Source organism: Nipponia nippon, unplaced genomic scaffold (genome assembly GCF_047370975.1).
Source record: "Nipponia nippon isolate SJK-2023a ecotype South Korea unplaced genomic scaffold, ASM4737097v1 scaffold_7, whole genome shotgun sequence".
NCBI classification, from domain to species: domain Eukaryota; kingdom Metazoa; phylum Chordata; class Aves; order Pelecaniformes; family Threskiornithidae; genus Nipponia; species Nipponia nippon.
Window position 1 is genome coordinate 37,406,656 of NW_028262391.1, and position 21,774 is coordinate 37,428,429.

Genomic DNA, 21,774 nt, shown 5'->3' on the forward strand with positions numbered 1-21,774 from the left:
TAAAAGTGTTCTCCAAGACATGGCGTATCTGAGAGAGCAGATAGCTTGTCCTGTGATGTGAGCAGTTCTGGAAAGTTGTTATAAACCTTCTGTAGAATAAAAAGAGATTGGTTCATGGTGCTAAGGGAGTTTGGGTCAGTAGAAGAGAGAGTAGTGACCATTGCTATGCTTAGGGGAAAGAACTAACTAGCCTTTTCTGTCCCTCCAGCCCCCATAGTATCCCCTCCAACTCCAGATCCTTACCTGTGCTTGTCTCCATTGCCTTTCCTTTTTCTTGCCCTCCACTGGTTAATGCTGCATGTAATATCAGATTAATTCTCCCCCCAATAGATATCTTGCGAAATTAGGGATGACTTGATGTGCATTTTTGATGTGCAAGAGATAATGTGTTCCCAATATTTTCTAGTACACCTGAATGTGGTCATCCATATTTCAATTGTATGGTTTTGTTTGTTCAGCTCCTCTTGTTTAACTATTAGTTTTCTGTTCATATGTATGCTTTTATCAGTTTTCACATATGCTTCAGCTTTTGAGACTATGGTCACGAAGGGGTCAGAAAGGTGATTACAAGTTGTAAAATGACCTTACCAGTAACTGTTTAAGCATAAGTAATGTTCTGAAATTGCCTAAAGCAAAAACTGCCAATTCAGAGCTGATTGTAATGAATCAGGTTCTTCTATACGAAATAATGTGATCAATTTCTCATTTCACTGAATAAATAAGCTGGAAGATGGGGAACCGTCTATGACCTGCTGTTAACCTTTTCCCTCATTATTCATATCAAACCTATGACATGCATGTAAGAAATCTCTAGTTCAATTTTAGCTAATTATTTGTTAGAAGTGAAGGCTCTGTGAAGTGTTACTGATTGTACAAGTACCCAGGGACCTTATGACATCTAATGAAAATAATCCCAAAGAAGCTACTCAGGCCTGTATGCTTTTTGTCTGGCTATCATTATAACTAGAAATACTCTATTTCTAGGCAGTGAAGCCTGCATGTCTGTTGGTGCTGCTTCTCTCAGATGCAAGATACTGTTAAAATTTATTATATCACAATTGTTGTTGCAATGAGTGCATCAGAGAAAAAAATTCGGGGTACGCACTGGAGTAAATTCTGAATTTGTGCATATACTTCATTAAAACTTAGCAATTTAGTGTCTGAAATGCTTTTTATGTAAAAAAATAATTTTAGTTAATTGGCTGCTTTTGTTTTTGTGGCTAGCTAGAAAAAAGCCACAAAAATATGCTAGCGTGTGTTGAATACAATTCATTTCACATGAGATTTTTTGTATGACTTACTGCTATTTTTTAAAGTCAACCTGATTTGCAGTGCAGTTTGAATCAGAACTGCAAATGAGGTGATTGTGGAACAGTAAGGGCAACGTTTTCGAAAATGCAGAACAGATTTAGAAATACAGGCATTTGTAAAGAAATACAGAAATTAGGAGCTCGGGTACTGTGCTGCCCATGGGCATAGGGTTTTCAGAACTGGGACTAATGTCACCAATCTTAGCGTACAGGATTTCTGCACCATACTCCATGCACAAGCAATAATTTTTCATCGCAATATCCCTAAGATATTCCTGATACCTGTCTTGCAAGTGGGAAAGAGAAAGCTGGTGACGTTAAATATCTTGCTGCAGTTTACATCAGAGATATGTGAATGCTGGGAACCTTCTAACTTTAAAATACAAGACCATCATCCCCATAGCTCAATGAGTGAAATACACCTCAGGGATTGAACAATGTTCACATCGCAGAATAACTTTCAAATTGTACTACTTCTGCCTAAAGAAGCCCTTGGAGACTGCATCTGCCCAAGAAGCACATAATGGGAAGAAGGAAATCATCAAGGAAGTGAAGAATGAGAATAGAAAGTCTGAATTAAAAAAACACGGGACTGATCTTTTTGATGTTTAAAACTGTAGAGCTGTTGAATAATCACAAAGTGTATTGTTTTTGAAGGACAGAAAAAGAATTGGAACTGAATCAATGTATTAAGATCTCACAGGAAAAAAAAAATAGAAGGCTAACCACACAGGTAAAACATCTCTCCTTACTGATAGAATAACTACCAGAAAAACAGAATTTAAAATTAGTTGGTAAAACATGAACTGTTTCATTAATAATCCACAATTTTCTGTCTTTCTAGAAATTCAGCATGTGTTATAAAAGATGATGATGTGATACAACTTTTACATAATTTCCAATATCTGTAGTTACTGCTAGAACTACCATTGACCTATTTTTAGAATTCTAATGAACAACAATATCTTCAAATTAAACTGAATTTAAAATGGGTGTGACTATAATGGAACTCAAGTTTTCCATGTTTTATGTGTAGATGATGATTTTGTCCATAGTTAATTGTTTGATTTATAAAAAACATGCATCCACTAATTTATTCAAGGTATAAAAATTAGAAGCAAACTAATGACAACTTTGAGATGCAAAATAATTGGATGAACAAAGGAAATTACATGTCAATTACTAGCCAATAATCTCCCCAAAATCTATACATTCCTAACCAAGAATGAGAATACATTACATTTCAGGAAAATAATTGGCAAGATCAGGGTAGGAAAAAAGTATAAGTGTTTTAGTTGCTAATTTTGTTCTTTTTTTAAGTCAGTAAGCAAATCCATGGTAAATACGACAAAGTAAAGGGTTTCAGGTTGGAATTTCAAATTCCTCTTCAATGTCCTTTTCAAGTGAGAATGTCAGAGTTCAAGGATTGGTAATTCTAACTCCCCTGGTAAAGACAGTGTTTTCAATTGAGATAGGATGGCTGCTATCTCATGGGTGGCTACAGGTCTTCCTAGCAGTAGAATAATAATCTAGTAGGAAAGTACCCTTGTTACATTCTGTTGTGGAGAAAACTCTTGATATCTTCTCCCCCTTCAGAATAACTAAAATTTTTGACCATGTCTGGGCAAAGAGAAGATTTCAGTTTTCAAGACTATTATCTACTTACTACATATGCTGACAGTCTGCCCTTTCTACAGCTTTTTTTCTCCTTTCCTGTTCCTGTTTTTCTCACATCCTTCTTGTTCCACAGCACCAAATCAGGGGCATCACACCAGCAAGAGAATTGATTCCCCCTTCTTTATGTCCTTTCATATCTGTTGAACATGACACGTCCTCAAACAGGCCAGAAGAAAGTCACTCTCTCCGGCCAGCAGATGCAAACTTAGGGGTGGGGGGCGGAGGTTGAACATTGTCCACAGAAAGCTCTTTGGAGTCTTATATTTATGAAGGGCTTAAACATGACTAATTATATTAGCTGTCAGTGGTATGAGGCAGAGTGAAGTGAAAGTGAAGTGAACCCTCTTAAATAAGCTTGATGGTACTACAGCATGGATTTTCAAAAGAAACTCGCAACAATGGTAGTAGGAATCTTTAGAGGTAACATTATAGATGATGCCCCTAATGCCTGGAATGATAGACTGTGTTTGATTCCAACTTTTCTCTAATTTCACACAGGTGTAAATAACTTTACAAGCTTTGAGGCAGTGGAGATTCAGGCCAATGAAATTATAGCCTTGAAGGAATTTTCAAAATAGCTTAGCTAAGAAGCCCTCAGTACATGGGTTCATCAAAAAAGTGGTGGCAGACTCCTGGCTGCACCCAATGCCACCAGGCACAGTTAAAATGAAGTTAGTGAGAAGACAAATGAAGGCTGCTCTCTTTTCAGCTAAGTCGGTCCATGGTCTTCCTTGACCCTGGGGCTAGTGATTGCTGACTAGAATCTCAATGGCTATTTTCTAGTGACAATTTCAGTGTCTGAGCTCATTAATCAATTTCTATTCAGCAGAATCAGTTTGTGGAAAACTTGCAAAGGTTACTTAATCCAGAGGGAACATGTACTGTTAGACAGAAGACTTTTCAGCCACAGTATTAAAACAAAATTTCCCAAATCTCTGTCTTGCATCACATTTTCCATGACCTTATCAATTACTGATAGCAAAGAACAAATCAAGCCTTTCACTACAACCGAGTCATTCATGGTAATGTTAGGAAAATATAACCTCTGCCTGCTTTCCTTAAGAAAAGAAGTCTTTCTGTATCATTACATCATAAAAACTGTCACATCTCTTAACCCCTTGGCTCCAGCATGAAACAGGAAACGACAGTGCCGGAATAGTCAAAAATGAATATGTGAGAGGCTTTTTTTTAACTCTATCCAGTAATATCAGTTATCATCCAGTCTAAGAACCGGATTTGAAAGCAATTTGTAGAAACCCCCAATCTGTTTAAGTCCTTGCAAGGTTAATCCTTACAAACACCTGGCACAGGCCTTGAGTGACTTAGAGGAATTCCCTAGACTTACTAGCCTTGCACAAGTGTGCACATGCACTGTGGCAGGACACCCAGGAAGGGAAACAGTTATAGCGGTGCCTTGTGGAAATAAGAAATGTTTTAATGTTGAAGAAATTGGCTTAATGTTTTCAATATGAAAGAATAAAATACTGCTTTATTTTTCAAATAGGGTAAAAATATTTTTAAAGCAAACCTTCAAATATTTGGGCTTAATCTCTGTTGCCCATTGTGTATGGGTGATTATTAGCTGCCCATGGCAATATCCTGGCAAACTGCCTCCCTCAAGGAGGCACAATGCCAGTGTTTGGTGTGATTCAAAAGCACAGTACAGTTACTGGAGTAATTTTGTGCTCAATGTATTTTTTTTTTCTTTTAGGGAGTTTATTTTTTTTTCTTTTAATATTTTCCATTATATTGTTTCCATATGTTTTCTCCTGTGCTTGTAATGAAATTGTGTATGGAACTTCTCCTGCTAGGGAAGATGAACTACTTTCTGATCTCTCTTGAGTGTTGAGCCTGATGGGGTAACTGTGGACAGTGTAGGAAACAATATAGCATCTTTGTGCTCTTATGATCAGAGCAATAAATGAGGTAGATACCGCAGCCAGCTTTTTTAATGCAGATATGAACACATACGTACCAAGACCAGCTTGGTCTTTAATTTTATTTTTCTTACTGAGGAAAGCAATTCTTTCTTTCCTTTACCTGAACTTTTCCTCGATTAAAATTTTCCTCGAGCCTGATCAACTTTTCTGTTACGTTGCTGCTCTGCAGATCATTTGGTCACAGCATAGCTGATACAAGAACTACTGATAGAAATGAGAAGGAATATGGGTATAGTTAGTCCTCAGTTTTTCTATCTCCACAAGATGGCCAATTTGTGCAGGTGGTGTTGACCTTATTTATCCTGGGATCTGGATTGATGTCACCTTCATAGAAGATTTTGTGTTGCAGAGGTTAACACCTGCCAGAGAACATGCCAGAGGCCTCTAAATTATCCAATACAGTATGAAAGTGTGAGGAAGGGAAGGACATTTCTGTACTATGAATCAGGATGACTTGTAGGAGATGCTTAAACATTGGGTAACAGTTTACAGAGAAGTCCAAGCACAAAAATGGAAGTGTGGCTGTGAACTACCCAAGAAAAGAATCCTGTTTGGCATTAATAAAAACTTACAATACGTCCTCGTTTCATTTCCACAAGCCTCCTCTTCTTTTCCTGTCAGCTATTTTTTTAACTACCTACCTAGGCATGTTTTTCATGGAAAATAATTATTTGTTTTGTGAATTTTTGAAAGATGTTAATTGGCAGTAATATTAAATACATTAAGTCAGTAAGGTGTTTCTATTTATGTAGTTTCCTTCCATACGTTCAGTTTCTGTGATGTCCTGATGAATTCCCTAAAAAGTAATGACAATTAACCAATAGAGAAGTTGCCATATTATAGTCTAGAAAGGTTTATTTTTCATGGCAAAGTTTTACAAGGAAGACTATTCTGTAGCTCTTTGCACAGATACGCATGGATGAGTGGATTGTAAGTGTTACTTCTACAATTGGTTCTGGAGGCATTAGCTGACAGGGTGATTGTGACCCTTTCCCACACATGTTAGCAATGATCTTGTTGCATCAGCATTGCTGGAGATATTGAAATGAGCTGACTTTGTGAGAGTTTCCTGAGTTTAAATTCCTTAACTGTAAAGCAATATCCTAACTGTTATATGCTACTCAATGACAGAGGGAAAAGGGGAAAAGTGATTGAGAGATGCATAATAATTTTGATTTTTTGCCACTGTCTTGATAAGGAGGAAGTATATTCCATGACTATATCTGTGTCATCTCTTCAGAAAGATCCTGTTTGTGACGTTTATGCAATTGCCTGTTAGTGATAACAGTTCCATTTTCTTGCATTGAATTCTTGCCCTATTTTCAGCAAAGTGGTTTTGATACAGAGGGTGGCATGAATGGAACCTGACCTGCCCTATTTTCACCAAGATTTTGCTGTAAGCATGCAGATTGGTATTTGGTGGTTGATTGGTAATTGGTGGAGTTACAATTCCACCCAAGGTTCTTGTGGGTCAGTGCATGTTTAAAGCAGTCTAATACCCTTCGAAATATCCTAGACCAGCTTTTACTGGCTGCTGCTAAGGGGAATCAAGGCCTCAGGTTCTCTCTGGCTCTCCCATGCTTGAAAATACAAGTTGCACCACTCTTCTGCATAATACATATAAGGCATACCAGAGACAGGCTGGAAGTTGGCTTTTAATGATTGATATTGCTTGTGTGAAGTGAAGATGTTGTGCTGAATATAGAAGTGCTGTAAGAGCGTCACTAGCAATGCTGAACTATCACAGATGTGTCATTGATGCCAATATTTAAGTTCCACTTATTTAGAGCATAAGTTCTGGCATTACATTTCCTTGGATATAGGTACCACCTTCATTGGTGGCAATTAATGATAAATAACAGAGGAAGCAAAGAAACCAGATTAAAAGCCTTCTCTTTCTATCAATTTATATTGACTTTTATAGGTGGGAAGCCTGTTATTACTTAGTTTACCCTAAGAATGCTACTAACTGAGGTGAAGCCAAGTTGGTGCTTTGCCAACAGGGCTCATGTGCTCTGATATACTTAGTAGTATATGGATTGCATTGGCAGCAATATTAAAAGCATTTGCATATTGATAGCAACATTAAAGGCATTTGCTCCATCAGTGATTAGGACTCATTCAAGACACAACTATATTTAAAAATGTCGTTCTTCAAGTATCTGCAAGTATTTGCAAAGAGATTCTTGCCTTTGCTCTAGCAAGTAGCATGCACTGCAGAGCATCCTCCTTTAGCATGAGTGTGGTGCACATGCTGGAAACATAGCATCTATTTATTTTTAGGCTGCTCACCCCTCTCTAAATGGAACTAATTCTTTGCAAACAGGATTGTACCACAGGCCTGAGAGTCAGACTGAGGATTTGAGAGAGGTAGTTAAATTCTCTTTGCAATATATACCTGGCATAATTGACTCTATTGCATAAAAATTCTACATACATGTGGAGAGTTTCTTAAGTTTCCCTCCTGAACCTTGTACTGCAGAGGGGGACCCAAATGCTTCATTCCTTTCTCACAGACTGTCGTAAGATGTAAAGTTTTCCAAAGCTGTCCTATTTAAACTGAAGAACAGAATCTCCTGATTGCATTTCCGTCCTGTGTCTCAGTGCAATCTGGAATGAATAAAAAACGAGAGAAAAATTTGACACACAGTATTGAGATGCCATGCAAAGCTCTAGAGGGCAGAACAAAAGGGGAGAAACCCCAAGCATTCCAGCCATGGGAACATCTGTACAAAAGCACTTCAGCAAAGAATTGCCAGGTGGTGGTGTGGTCCATGAGAGAGTGCTGGTCCTGGAGGCAGGGGCCTAGAGTGTACTTGTGTATCTGGTAGTGACTTGGTGGATTACATCGAACAAGGCAGGTCTGTTCCACCTCTGGTGGTGTTGTGCACTGACCTGTGCTGAAATTATAGGTTCTAACAAAGTATAAATTTCACCTGTGATTCTCTGAATGTATGTGCAGATACAACTTCTGTTTTACATATATAATAGCATTATTTGTAGATTGACAGTCCTGTCCATGTTCGAATGTTTTCTGAAAATGCAAGTTTTGCATATATGTTCTTTGCCCTTCAGGGCAGGTTCAGTCTGAACCCCTTTATTTCTACTTGCCTCAGTTCTCTTTGATAAAACCTCCTCATCTCTGAAATGTATTAACATTTTAGAACACAGCTTTTATTTGAATTCTGAAAGTATCGTCTGCCACTGGTACTCCTGCATGTAGTAAATTAAAGTCATACTCCAAACAAGACTCCTGACTGTAATCCTATTTTACAAGATTTTGAGGCAATTGCTACTGCCATTAACTATAAGTTTCATATAAAAAGTACACAATTGTCATCTTGGTCATTCTATTTACTACAGCATTTTTCTGGCCTCACTGTACCCTTTGGTTGCAAGAGATGGTGCTTTTATGAAATATTTCCTGGACTTGCATATAATACAATCACAAGGCCTAGAAGACATGAATTAAAATAGAAGATGCTATTCCCATTGAGAGGAACAATGTGCCTAGACTGACAAAATGGCACATATAGCCTGGTTCCTAAACAGTACTTTGGACAAGGAAGAGTGGTAATTTGCAAAATTGGAATTGATCTCTGAAATATAGTCTAACCGTGGAAAATCTGAGCATAGAAGCTCTGCATATACTGTATGTCGTGGACAGAGCTATGTGAAGTAGTTCAGAGGAACACTTGATTGACCACAATGCGTTTTGGTGGACTAAATATTTGAAAATTCACCTCAACTTCAATATTGAGATGCCATGCAAAGCTTTAGAAGGTTGAACGAGAAAAAAAAATCCAAAAGTGCAAATGAAACTTTTCGTAATTTCTGCAGGGTCTGACATAATGAATGTCACATTGCCATTTGAAAACAAGGGTTATGAAACAACAACAAAAAGAGGTAAATTTTAATTTTTAAATGATAAATATCTTTGTTAACATAAAAAACATGAGTTGATGATTTCATATATCTGTGATTTTTTTTTAAAGTTTTTTTTTATTTTGCCAAGAAAACAGAAGTAACTTTCATTTCTTGTTGACCAGCAACTAATGGGAAAATCAGTAATTCACATAGTTGGAGGCAGAACAGTGGGATGTGACTGTCAATAGGAACAGTTTTGTAATATTTAAAATCACCTTTAAGAACATGATGCTGTTTGATATTGTACCAAAACAAAGTCAAATATAAAGTGTGTTTGAGTCTCTACAATCATACACAATTCAAAAGAGATTCCCTGATAGAACTTCTGCTAATGTTTTAAATCCTGCTTCTGTGCTTCTCTCTGGTCCTGTAAAGAATGAAAGGAACAATAACTATCTACTGTCACTGAATGCTGTTATACAGGCGAACAGTAATTCCTGTGTACCTTCTAGATAGGAGAGAGATTATAACCCTCTTAAGGCTAGCTTTGTGTGATCCATTTGTTTGCTGTTTGTTACACAGACAGTAGCAGCGGAATGTCAGTTTTCACAAAAGAAGCCCTGAAGCTTGGTTGTGTGATGTATCAAAAATGTAACCTAAATAATGTTTAATTGACAGAGCAGATTGTTTATTTTCAAATAATTGCACTAAATTACAGTGCTTAAAATGCAGTTAGGCTTTGCTGATCTCTACCAGCCTATCAACAGCTGGAGAATTGTATGTTTTTCTGCAATAATAGGCAGATGTAAAAATTAACTGTGGCAAAGTAGCCTGAAACTACTTGTTCTAATATAGTGAATGACTAACTCCTCAGCTCCAGATGGTTTTTTTGCATTGATCACTTCTAAAGCAATGAGCCACAGCCCAGATTTGGGTCATAGTTTTAGTTCTTTAAAAGATCTCTTATTAGAGTTTTATACATCAGATACTGAATGAGAAGTTGTGAAGAGGGAATTGCACAAATCCCATGCACGTGGGAGCACCTCAGTTCTTTCATTAGCAGTGAGCAGACAGTCATTAGAAGATATTTATCATCATAGAGCAGTTTTTCTGAATTGATGCACTTCAACTTCATGCCTCTTGGCTTGTGGAAAGAGTGGAAGGTGTGTTCTTTATGTTCTCACCCACTAACAAAACCTTTTGGAAATCCCTATTCTCTAGCAGAAGAATGTTAGACTTCAAAACAATTGTGCTCTGATAAGCATAAATCCAAGGCTAGACTCAAATGCCTAATGTTAAGCACCAATGTGCACTCATGTAGTCTCCAGTCATGCAAGCATAGCAGAGATCAGAGGAGCTTCTCCAGAGCACAGGTATGTCTCCAAAGCTGTCAGGTATAGGACAGTCTCCTAACTAGTTGTATCTGATAGATGTACTGAGAATGGGACACATGGGTGGACAGTTTAGCAGAGTTGTGGGTGCAAGTGTGGGGGAGTTGATTTGTTTAGTGTGGTTGTAAGAAAGGCTAAATATTGAATTGCATATGATGTAGGTAGCTTTAGATAGTAAAGTGCAAAACCTGACCTCGTTCTGTAGCTCCGATGTCTTTCTCATTAATGTGTAGTTAATATTCTCAATAACTTTTACCTGTATTTAATTTGCCAGCAGTATTTACTATTTAGGTGACACATTATAACAGTGTTTCTATCTAGATATTAAATACTTTTCTGTTGTCTACTTCCTGTTGCGTTATCTTAGTGTAACATAAAGATTTTCAAAGGAATCTGTCCATATGTATATTTTTATTTTAATAGTTACAATGCATTAAAACTCATAATAATTTTAAATCAGTCCCTTATAATTTGACTTCCATGATTGCTCTGTCATTTCAATCCTATTTGTGCCTACCTTGTACTCATTCTTATTTTCAGTGTTCTTCCCATCTATCATCTGACCAAAAATCTTTTTTAAAAATTCCATCAGAAAAACAAACTATTATGCATGCTAAAATAAAACATAATCTCCACACAAACTGCCCCCTTTCTCCCCACACCTCTGAAATATTTTTACCAGATGTGCTTGGCTGAAGGGCCAAACATGGTAGATGCTGATCACATGATCACAGCTGGAATTAACTTTAAAATCTCTGTTCAGTGGAAATTACCATCTTGTTTTATTTTTCTTCAGCAACAAAATGGTAACATAGATGACATCTGTCTTTCCAGCTGTTCCTGGTGCTCAGAGAACCACTCCTCTCTCTCAGAAATTAACCAATCATCCTCTTAAAACTGAGAAGCCAGAAAAATAAGACAAAGAATAGAAGCAAACTGATGTGGGAATAGGTAAAAAAAATAATCCAAGAAGGGTCGTTTGATAACAATGCTACATTTCCATGTTTTGCTTTAATTTCCACATGTTGAAATAAATCACAAAGCACTTCACAGATTTCATTATTTGATTGTAATATCTGTAAAATAAAAGAAAATAAAATTGCTGTGATAAAATAGTAAAACCATTTGTCAGCACCTTTGAATATCTCTTCTGCACTCTGCCTACCGGTTGATGTGCAGTAATATATTTATAACTTTCTCAATAGTTCAATATTCAGCAAAAGCAGCCATTCAGAGTATCTCAAACATTCCTTTCCTAATTTGCACTCAATTTTGTGCTTCTGCACCACAGTACAGTAGCCTATGTATTATAACTTTTATGTAATATTTGATCTTAGAATCATAGAATAGTTCGGGTTGAAAGAGACCTTTAAAGGTGATCTGGTCCAACCCCCCTGCAATAAGCAGGGACACCTTCCACTAGATCAGGTTGCTCAGAGCCCTGTCCAACCTGACCTTGAATGTTTCCAGAGACGGGGCATTTACCACCTCGCCAGGCAACTTGTTCCAGTGCCTCACCACCCTCATTGTAAAAAATTTCTTCTTTATATCTTGTCTAAATCTACTCTCTTTTAGTTTAGAGCCATTACCCCTTGTCCTATCACAACAGGCGCTGCTAAAAAGTTTGCCCCATCTTTCTTATAAGCCCCCTTTAAGGACTGAAAGGCTGCAGTAAGGTCTCCCTGGAGCCTTCAGCTTCAGCCTCCAGGCTGAATAACCCCAGCTCCCTCAGCCTTTCTTCATGGAAGAGGCATTCCATCCCTCTGATCATTTTTGTGGCCCTCCTCTGGACCCGCTCCAACCAGTCCATGTCTTTCCTGCCCTGAGGGCTCCAGAGCTGGATGCAGTACTCCAGGTGGGGTCTCACCAGAGCAGAGTAGAGGGGCAGAATCACCTCCCTTGACCTGCTGGCCACGCTTCTTTTGATGCAGCCCGGGATACGGTTGGCCTTCTGGGCTGTGAGCGCATGTTGTCGGCTCATGTCCAGCTTTTCATCCACCAGTACCCCCGAGTCCTTCTCCACAGGCCTGCTCTCAATCCCTTCAACGCCCAGCCTGTATTGATATAGGGGGTTGCGCCGACCCAGGTGCAGAACCCTGCACTTGGCCTTGTTGAACCTCATGAGGTTCACACGGGCCCACTTCTTGAGCTTGTCCAAGTCCCTCTGGATGGCATCCTGTCCCTCAGGCATGTCAGCCACACCACTCAGCTTGGTGTCATCTGCAAACTTGCTGAGGGTGCACTCGATCCCACTGTCTGTGTCATTGATGAAGATATTACACAGTACTGGTCCCAACGCGGACCCCTGAGAGACACCACTTTTCACAGATCTCCATCTGGACATTGAGCCATTGACCACTACCCTCTGGATGTGCCCATCCAACCAGTTCCTCATCTATCAAACAGTCCACCCGTCAAATCCATCTCTCTCCAATTTAGAGAGAAGCATGTTGTGGGGGACCGTGTCAAAGGCCTTACAGAAGGCCAGATAGACAACATCTGTAGCTCTTCCCTTGTCCACTGATGCAGTCACTCCATCATAGAAGGCAACTACGTTGGTCAGGCAGGACTTGCCTTTGGTGAAGCCATGCTGGCTGTCTCAAATCACCTCCCTGTTCTCCATGTGCCTTAGCATAGCTTCTCGGAGGATCTGTTCTATGATCTTCCCTGGCACAGAGGTGAGGCTGACAGGTCAGTAGTTCCCAGGTTCCTCCTTTCTATCCTTTTTAAAAATGGGTGCAATGTTTCCCTTTTTCTGGTCACCAGGGTCTTCACCTGACTGCCATGACTTTTCAAATATCATGAAGACTGGCTTAGCAACTACATCAGCCAATTCCCTCAGGACTCTAGGATGCATCTTGTCACATCCCATAGAGTCATGTATGTTCAGGTTCCTCACGTGGTCATGAACCTGATCTTCTCTTACAGTGGGAGGGACTTTGCTCCCCCAGTCCCCATCTTGCAGTCCATCTACTCGAGAGGTGTGGGAAGAGAGGTTGCCAGTGAAGACTTGAGGCAAAGAAGTTGTTGAGTACCTCAGCCTTCTCCTCATCCATTGTTACCAGTTTGCCAGTCTTGCTCATCAGTGGGGGTATGCTTTCTTTGACCTTTCTTTTCTGGCTGACATACCTGTAGAAGCCCTTATTATTCTTTGCATCCCTTGCCAAGTTCAACTCCAGCTGCGCCTTGGTCTTCCTGACCCCATCCCTACGCAACCAGGTGGTGTCCCTATACTCTTCCCAGGATACCTATCCCTGCTTCCAGTGACTGTGCATTTCCTTCTTGCCCTTTAGTTTGACCAGCAGGCCTCGACTCATCCATGCTGGTCTCTTGCCCTCCTTTCCTGATTTCTTACACCTGGGTATCGAGAGCTCTTGCACACTATGGAAAGCGTCCTTAAAGATCTGCCAGCTCTGTTCTGCTCCCTTGTCCCTGAGGGCAGTTTCCCAGGGGGTCCTACTGACTAACTCCTTGGAGAGCTGGAAGTTTGCTTTCCTAAAATTCAGGATCCTGACTTTACTCTTTGCCTGACCCACATCCCTCAGGACTGTGAACTTCACCAGTGCATGATCACTGCAGCCCAGGCTGCCTCCAATCTTGATGGCACCAATTAGCTCACTTGCGTTGGTGACCAACAGGTCTGGTATCGTGTCCCATCTGGTAGGGCTGTCTATTACCTGGCTTAAGAAGTTATCCTCGATGCATTCCAGGAGTCTCCTGGATTGCCTATAGCTTGCCGTGCTACTTTTCCAGCAGATGTCAGGGTAGTTGAAGTCCCCCAACAGGAAGAGAGTAAGAAGCTACAGGAGGCATCACACTTGATGAGTGAACAAGTGAAGGCTCCATATCTGATGGCTTTCCTTTTCACACGAGATTTCTTTGTGCTTCTGTTTGGCGTCCTTTTTATCCTGTTGTGACTTATGGCTTCTGTCACAAGATTGGGCCATAAGTACGCACCTACGCTTTAGAAATAAAGACCAGTGCTCTTTTATTTGGGAGAAACAGCACAGATTTTGGTGATGAACATCTCTGGTTGGAGGAATGTGTTCTCCTGTAGGTTTCTGTAGTACCTGACCAGATATTTAACAAGAATTGTGGTTTTGAAAGGAAATATATTTTACACTCGTTCGTGACGTGAATCGGTAACCCAGTAAAATTTCTGCAGTACATCCTAATAATTATAGTAAGAGTGTGAAGCTCTACATCTTCTCTAAACTGTGGCATCCCTTGGATTTTACTCTTAAGCCTCACTGGTCCCTTAGCAAAATAATTTATGTCCTCTGAGGTGTCAAAATTTTGAAAAACATTTGGTGTGCTTCCTCAGAGCATGTGCAAAGGCCTATAAGAAAGCCCTTTTCAAACTCCACTGAAGATGCAGATGGATGGATGTTTGTGTATCTACTTATCTATATCTGTCTGTCCGTCTGTCTACATACAATGCATTGCCCAAGGTAGTGCAGAGGATTCATATGCTTTGTGCTTTAAGAGACAGGATCCTTTCACTTCTGCAGCTGTTACTTCCAATGTTGAGCATATTCACTTTCCAAATGGGAAAAAACAAGATGTTCTTTTCACAAAAAACATTTGGTTTTGTACAGTGCAAAATATTGCTAATGCTTAGGCCAGCAATTTCAATTGCTGTATTTGAAATATTCATATTTATCTTGTACAAAACGAGTAACATGGATTCTGGACATACTGCTTTTTTTTTCCCTCCTTTTAGGTTGGTTTGGTTTTCTGTTGTGGTGATTTTTGAGTTTTATTGGTTGGTTTGGTTTTTTTTTTCCTTTTTTTGGTGACTGCCACAAATTCTTTAAAATAAGAGGCTTTGATTTAACCTGTTTGATTTAAATTGTATTCATATTTGGCAAAACAGAGAGAATAAATGTTAATCATTGGAGAGTGCTTGAATTGCCTGGATTTCCATTACAAGCCAAAATATAGGGCAATTACCAGTTTCTATATATAGTTATTTGTGGGAATCTGCTGGCAAGAAGAAAAAAAGATTTGGTTTAGTAGCTTGGTTTGACTTGAAATCCAGTCGTGTCTCAGGCAAGCCCCTAATTTTAAGCAAAAAACGTCTGTTTGCCTAGAGCTTTGCAGTAGATATTTCATATTGATAGCTGATTTATTTTTGTCCTTTTTCAGTTTCAAATTGTCAATAATGACGATGTGAATAAAAGGAAGTTTAGTGTATTCCCAAGCTACCTTATTGTCCATAGACAATTGGGAATTTTGTGCATTGCTGTGTAAGCAAATCACTTTCAATGTGTCTTTCCAAACACAAATATTTACAGGCAGAGATGAGGAGGGTGAGAAGGGGAGATAGTAACCGATCTATGGTCCTGGTACAGCAGAGTCAAATAGGGCAATGTGTATTCTGTTGCAGGCTCACTCAAATGAAATGCTAGTTGATCTTTATCTCGACTGAGCCAGGGTATCTTTAAAACAAATCTCTTGTTCCAGAACAGGCACAGAGTTCAGTACTTTCCTATGCTGGGCAAATTGTTCCACACTCAAACTGCGCATATCAAATAGCTATGCTGCTACAGTAGAAAAGACAAATGTTGCTTAAACTTGCTAATATGTACACTTGTTTTTTTCTTTTTTTTCCTCTTGTGTTGTCTGCTTCTGCTTCTTGTTTCCTAAGGCTGCCTGGGATTGCATTTCTGTGTTGATGTTTTGCTTGCTGTTTTATTTTCAGATATCATTTTTCCAGGAGCCTGCAGCCCTTGCCAAATAAAAGAATATTGATTATTTTTTTGTTTTGGCAAAATACCAAATAATGATGATGAGATTAATTTAAAGTTGCCTCTAATCCTAGGAAGATGTGGTCTTTTTTGAGAGGTTTTGCTTTACCTTTTTTTTTTTTTTTTAATTCCCTCTTAAAAAATACCACTATATTTACTTCTGTCTCTGTGACCTTATAGCTGACCACCCTCATTTTGGCAAAACAGAAGTTTCAGTAACACAACAGAAAGTGTTCAGTCCCAGAGATATTTAATGCCCATTTTAAAGATTGAGATTTAATTGAAAAAGCAGTAAGATTTGGGACAGATTCTGCAACTGCTAATACATTTTCCAGAGTGAATTCCAAAAGTAAATTAACTGAAATAAAAATGTTGACTCAAGGAGTAGGCTGTTTCTCAATGTGAGTAAGAAGGGCTATCCCACTTTTAGTTACTTTTAGTTTAACATAAATGGCTGCGCTGTAATTATAGCATGTGTTAAGTTAGAGGCATGGCTGGATAGGAATATTTATAAAAGCTGACATTTCAATAAATTGACCTGGTTTACCAGATTCTAAAGGAACAGCAAGAAATAAGGAAAAACCACCTGACATGGCAAGCATGTTAAAACAATTCAAACAAGAAGTTCTGATTTGTGAGCCCACGAGTACTCTTATATAGTCAATGGAGAAAACAAATCAAATGCTTGTAAATGCTGTTTAAGGGCTTACACACAACTTGACTTGATTAGAAAACTAAATATTTAATTATTTGTGGTTTTGATTTTATGAATGTTGCTTTCCTTTACTTGTGCTCTCAAGATGTTTGACGTCTGGTGAGAAAAATTGTGGATAGTGTTTCCATGTGTGGTGCCCATACAGCAGACTTTGATCCTCATGCTATGCTCACATAGCCGTCTTCATGCTGGAGTCCCATCAATGTCCATGGGAGTCTCTTAATGAAGAATACAGGAACTGAAATCTGAGATTAGAATTTGGCTTGAGAGTTCAATTCAGGTTCCTCCAATTAGCCAGTATGATGCCATCATCATTTTGGTCCCCTGCTGCTTTTAAACAATGTAAGCTTAAAACAAACCCAGATTCCAGTGCCGTCCTGTCAGTGTGACCACATTTGGAAGGTCCCTGTTAGCATTTTATTTCTTTCTTGTGCTGTCCCTTTTTTTTCTTTTTTCTTTTTTTAATAGTTTAAATTGCCCATGGGCTTGGTGGTAAGATTGTCAACAAGAAGTTTTAAGACCCATTTACTATTGCGACATGAATGGGTGTATTTGATAGATTCAGAGCAATCAGACATGCCAAGCAAATGGCAGAAAAGTTATGAGAGACTAAAACGGTTGGTGAGACAGGCTTCCTGTGCCTTTGGTTATCAGGTCCAGAGCTGTGCCACTGTGAGGAAAACATGTGCATCCTAGTTGCTCTCTGTCTCTTCTAAAACCAAGCCCTCACTGAGGAGTAAAGAGATCCTTCTCCTACAGAAAGTGCACTGTGACTTTCTGTAAAACTGTCATGGCTTAAAGCTTTACAGTAACAGAGGCTTTGTTCTTGTAATGCTTGCAATGTGGGTGGCAAGGCAAAGTCAGGAGTGGTCTAAGGCTGTGGCATGGGCTCTGAGTCTAAAACTGAGAGAACTATAAAAAAGCAAAGAAAAAATGTGGTTGTGTAATAGGAGCCTGGTGCTGTGGAAGAGGAAATTCTTCCGCAGGAAGAGCTGGACACGGACTTGAGGGTCTTGGTGGGTCTGCCCTGCAGCCCATTGGAGGGGGCAGAGCAGCGTGAAGAGACTGCTTAGAAAGGACCTGCATGTGGGAGAAGTTGTTTGGAGTGTGCAGCTACTAAGAGAAAATGTTTCCTCAGGCATTTTGGTTTCTTCCTGGTGTTGATAAAGACAAGAATCCTTGATCCTCTCCTTCCAAGAAGTTACTGGTTTTGCTTTCACTAGCTCCTGTTTTTCTGCATAAATATAATACAACAACCACCGTGACTTTGATACTGTTCTAATTATGAATGAGTTTTAAGCTTCCATTTGGTCTTGTACACTTCAGTAACCCTTACAGGTATGAATATTATCCAAATTTAAAATCTTTTGTATTTATGCAGGAGATATCCTTGTACAAGAGGAATTCATAAAGATACAATTTTGAATCTGCTTGGTGCTGAACACCCCATTGATTTCCCCTAAATCCACTGGCTTCTGTGTTTCTCTGGAACAAAATGGCTAAATAAACCAGCGCAGTAAGTCACACAGTCAGGCGAAAGGCTGTAGCTATTGCTGCATGGATCCTCAAGTCCTGAAATGAGCTTAGGGACACAAAAAGCCATTCATATTACAAATTACCCTTTGCTTTTGAACTGTAAATTATCTTTATTATTAGGCTGGCCATGGTACTGCAATTATTAGGTGCCCTGTGTCTAAAGGTTTGAGCAATTAGAAGTCTGGGGTGACAGTCTCATGATACAGAGTGATAAAATATGTCCAGTCAAGACAAAGAGATGGTCTATATTCGTGTCTTCAGCATGTTATCACAGGGAGCCTGGAAGCTGTGCTGCTCTTAAACATTTCAATTAGCCCTGACATGGCCACTGTGAGCCCACAGATTATCTCTGTGTTGCTGTTAAGTTTTTATGAGGCTTTCCCCTCAGATTACCCATTTTCACAGCAATCTATAAATCTGAAACTGCAACATCTGATTAATTCTCCCAGAAGAGAATAGTGAAGATCCAGATTTTTTCATTAATGAAGTTTGTGCTGTTCTGAGGTCTCATATATTTCAGCCATTGTTTTGCAGTTTTTTCCCATTCTAATCTCTTTCCTTAGGTACCAAGGGAGGCAGGAGTTTCAAAATCACCCACTTCTTCTGACCTAGCAAATTAGACTGACTTTTCTTGTAGCACCATTTTGCAAGCTGATGGCCATTCTTTGCTGTTTTCAGAGTGAACAAAGCTGTAGTGTACCATTATTATTTCTTCATTAAAAACAATTGCTTGGCATCACTTTGCTATTGAGTATTGTGCAGTCTTCCTTTTATACACCATATTCCAAATTCAATGTCATGTGGCTTTGCATATTTTTGAGCTTTGAGATCAACTCATCCCAAAAATGTAAAATGAAACTGAGCTGAATCTGCTACATATTTCCTGCTGTCACATGGAAAATCTGAGAAACAGATATGCCTTCACCCTTTGCAGATAGGGAAGCTGAGGCACAGATGTCTATTTAAAGGTATTCTGGTGGCAGATTTCTCTCTCAATGTCTGTCTTATCTGGTGGAGAAAGCTGGATGATATTCATGTGGTATTTTCTTCAATAAAGCAATTCTTTCACTGTAGTATTAGGTAAATTAGCTGAGTGATAAAAAGGCAGATAAGAACCCAGATGCCATGTGTAGCAATATCCTTTCAAATAGCTTGTGAGCCCTTGAAGTAAAGCTTCCAGGGTTCTGTGTCATAAGTCTCCAAAAAGGTGTCAGAAGAGCAGTGAGATTTGTATGTTTGCATCTATAATTCTCATGTAAAGATCAAAAGACACACAGCCTAGATAACTTCAGCCCATGGAAAGTGTTTTATCAGGATTTTTAAGTGTTTTTGTTGTTGTTGTTTGTTTTTGCTTTTTTTTTAATATGGTAATACCATGGCAATAGTGCTTAAATTCCTATCTCTTGGAATACTGTTGAAGGAAGGGCACTGTCCTCCAGCTATCCTTTGCTAAGCCTTAACCTGGGGCCACCACGTCCTGAATTACCCAAAACAATAAGCTTAGAGGGCAGTTCAACTAGGTCTGTTTTAGCTATTTTAGACTTGCCATCCTTTGTCCATTGAGTGGATACTGTACTTTCTTGCCTGGAGACGGGGCAAGATTTGCTTTTATCTTACCCCCTCTGTGGTATCCTACCAACAACATATACAGGAATGCTCTCAAAGTGCAGGGATGAACTAGGTCAATGAAACAGGTCAAACTGTGGCCCATAGGTCACTGATGAGCCTCTAGAAAGGAAGCATTGAAAATCCAGGAAAAGTGGTGCCTAGGACAATGGTCTGTGAAGTACCTTTTCAGTTCTATATAAAAAGTTGCAAACCTGTAGCCAAAGGGAATGACTCATCTTCATCTTACTGTTCACATCAAGTCTGAATCCTTATGCTTTCATGTTCTCCATGTGGATTTCCACTAACATCTATCCTGAGACAATTGAGATTGTGTTCTGGCAGAATACAAAACACATCTTGAGATGCAAGGGCAATGGAGAGGAACACTAGTGCAACTCAAGCAAGAAGAAAGTCAGATTTACTGCATTTGTGATATATTATCATATGCAATATATGATAATATATTAAATATAGACATTTTTTTTGACCATTTTGATAAGCTTTGCTTATAATTTGTAAAGAAGAAAAGAGCATATTCAGTTCCAATTATGTAGGCTTTATAGGAATCTGGATGTTTTCCTTGCCTTTAGTATTCTGTGAAACAGTGTAGATGCATATAGGTGTTTACTTCACATGTTGTATGCAATTAGGGGTTTGTGTTTCTTTTTGGGTTATATAGAGGATATTTACCATATTACTTTATTCAGCAGTGGAGAGTCTGAAGCAGCCTGCCATGCTTTTTCAACCATGTTATGCATATTGGTAGGAATGCCTGTCATCTCACATCTCATACCAAATCTACAACTCCTTCATTTAAATTCTGCTTCCATTTGTTGTTCCTTCATATTCCTTAAGTATTATACTTTATAGAAATCCATACTACTAATGCATGAATTTTGAAACTGTGTTTGCTTTTGATTGGTTGTTTGGTAATATGTTGACTGATCAGCTCCATAAAACCCCTGGTGACAATGCCATCTAGTAGTTTTATCATAACTGTCCCCATGCATATGGGTCTTTCTTAAACAAAATAATTAATTGTAAATCACAGAAATAAAGTTTGTGCTCTTTTTAGTCCAACTCTCTTTTCCAGTAATGAACACTATCCCTCCCACCTGCACTTCGCTTTTTCAGCAAAGGTTTTAGTGGTAATACCGCCTCCTCTTCCCTGGCTTAGTGCTTCCATCCCAGTTTATTCTGGAAAGCTATTTCTCATGGAGGCTCTTCTTTTTCTTGCCTACAGAGATAGAAGCTGTCAGTCGTCAGGTTTCTAGCAATGATACCAGTGGAGTCATTGAAATTTTGGTGGTTCCAATTTTTTAAAACTTTTCTGCTACTCAGCTGCTGCCCCTCAGCAGATGCCTATGATAAGACAGTTGGTTTCCTTTCCTTTTGCCAGTGTAAAGGGAATGCAAGAATGGATGCATGTGCCAGGACAAGGAACCTTTGTTCCTCATATTACTCATCTCTGCTATGAGCACCAAGATTAGGGAAAACTCAAGGGATTCCTATGATTGCTCTTTGGCAGCAAGGATCATTCACCTGACTAATGGATGTGGGTTATATATCCAAGGAAACTAGCAACTGCATTGTTACAGCTGCAGAACAACACTGTTTTACAGGGCCATTAGGTATCAAAGCTGTACTTTTAGGCTAGTGAAACAATAGATGTTACAGAGGGTAGAGCCATTGCATTTTTGTCAGGCCTGGATGCCCATGTCTGTGTTCCCTTCCCAAAAGGGATGTCCATGTTGAAAGTTGTCTGTCTTCACGCTAGCTGACTGCAGGATGTAAATATGGGCATGTGAAGGTTCATCTCTCATATCAACTACCCAGCAGGCATAATGGGAGTATACTTACTATATGGAATTTAGAATATGAAATGTGTATCAGTATATGCTGACGCATCAGCATTTTCTGCATAACCCATCTTTTACTTATTCCTCCGTAACTATGACTGCACCTCTCTTCGCTCTGTCC

At 39.1% G+C, this 21,774-nt stretch overlaps 1 long non-coding RNA gene and 1 pseudogene across 2 annotated transcripts in view; both read left to right on the forward strand.

Annotated features, from left to right (window-relative positions):
- The window catches only part of LOC148051015 (uncharacterized), a 238,173-nt gene that overhangs the window by 73,736 nt on the left and 142,663 nt on the right, over positions 1–21,774 (forward strand). The window lies entirely within an intron of this gene.
- On the forward strand, positions 10,100–12,532 carry LOC148051016 (uncharacterized; annotated as a pseudogene).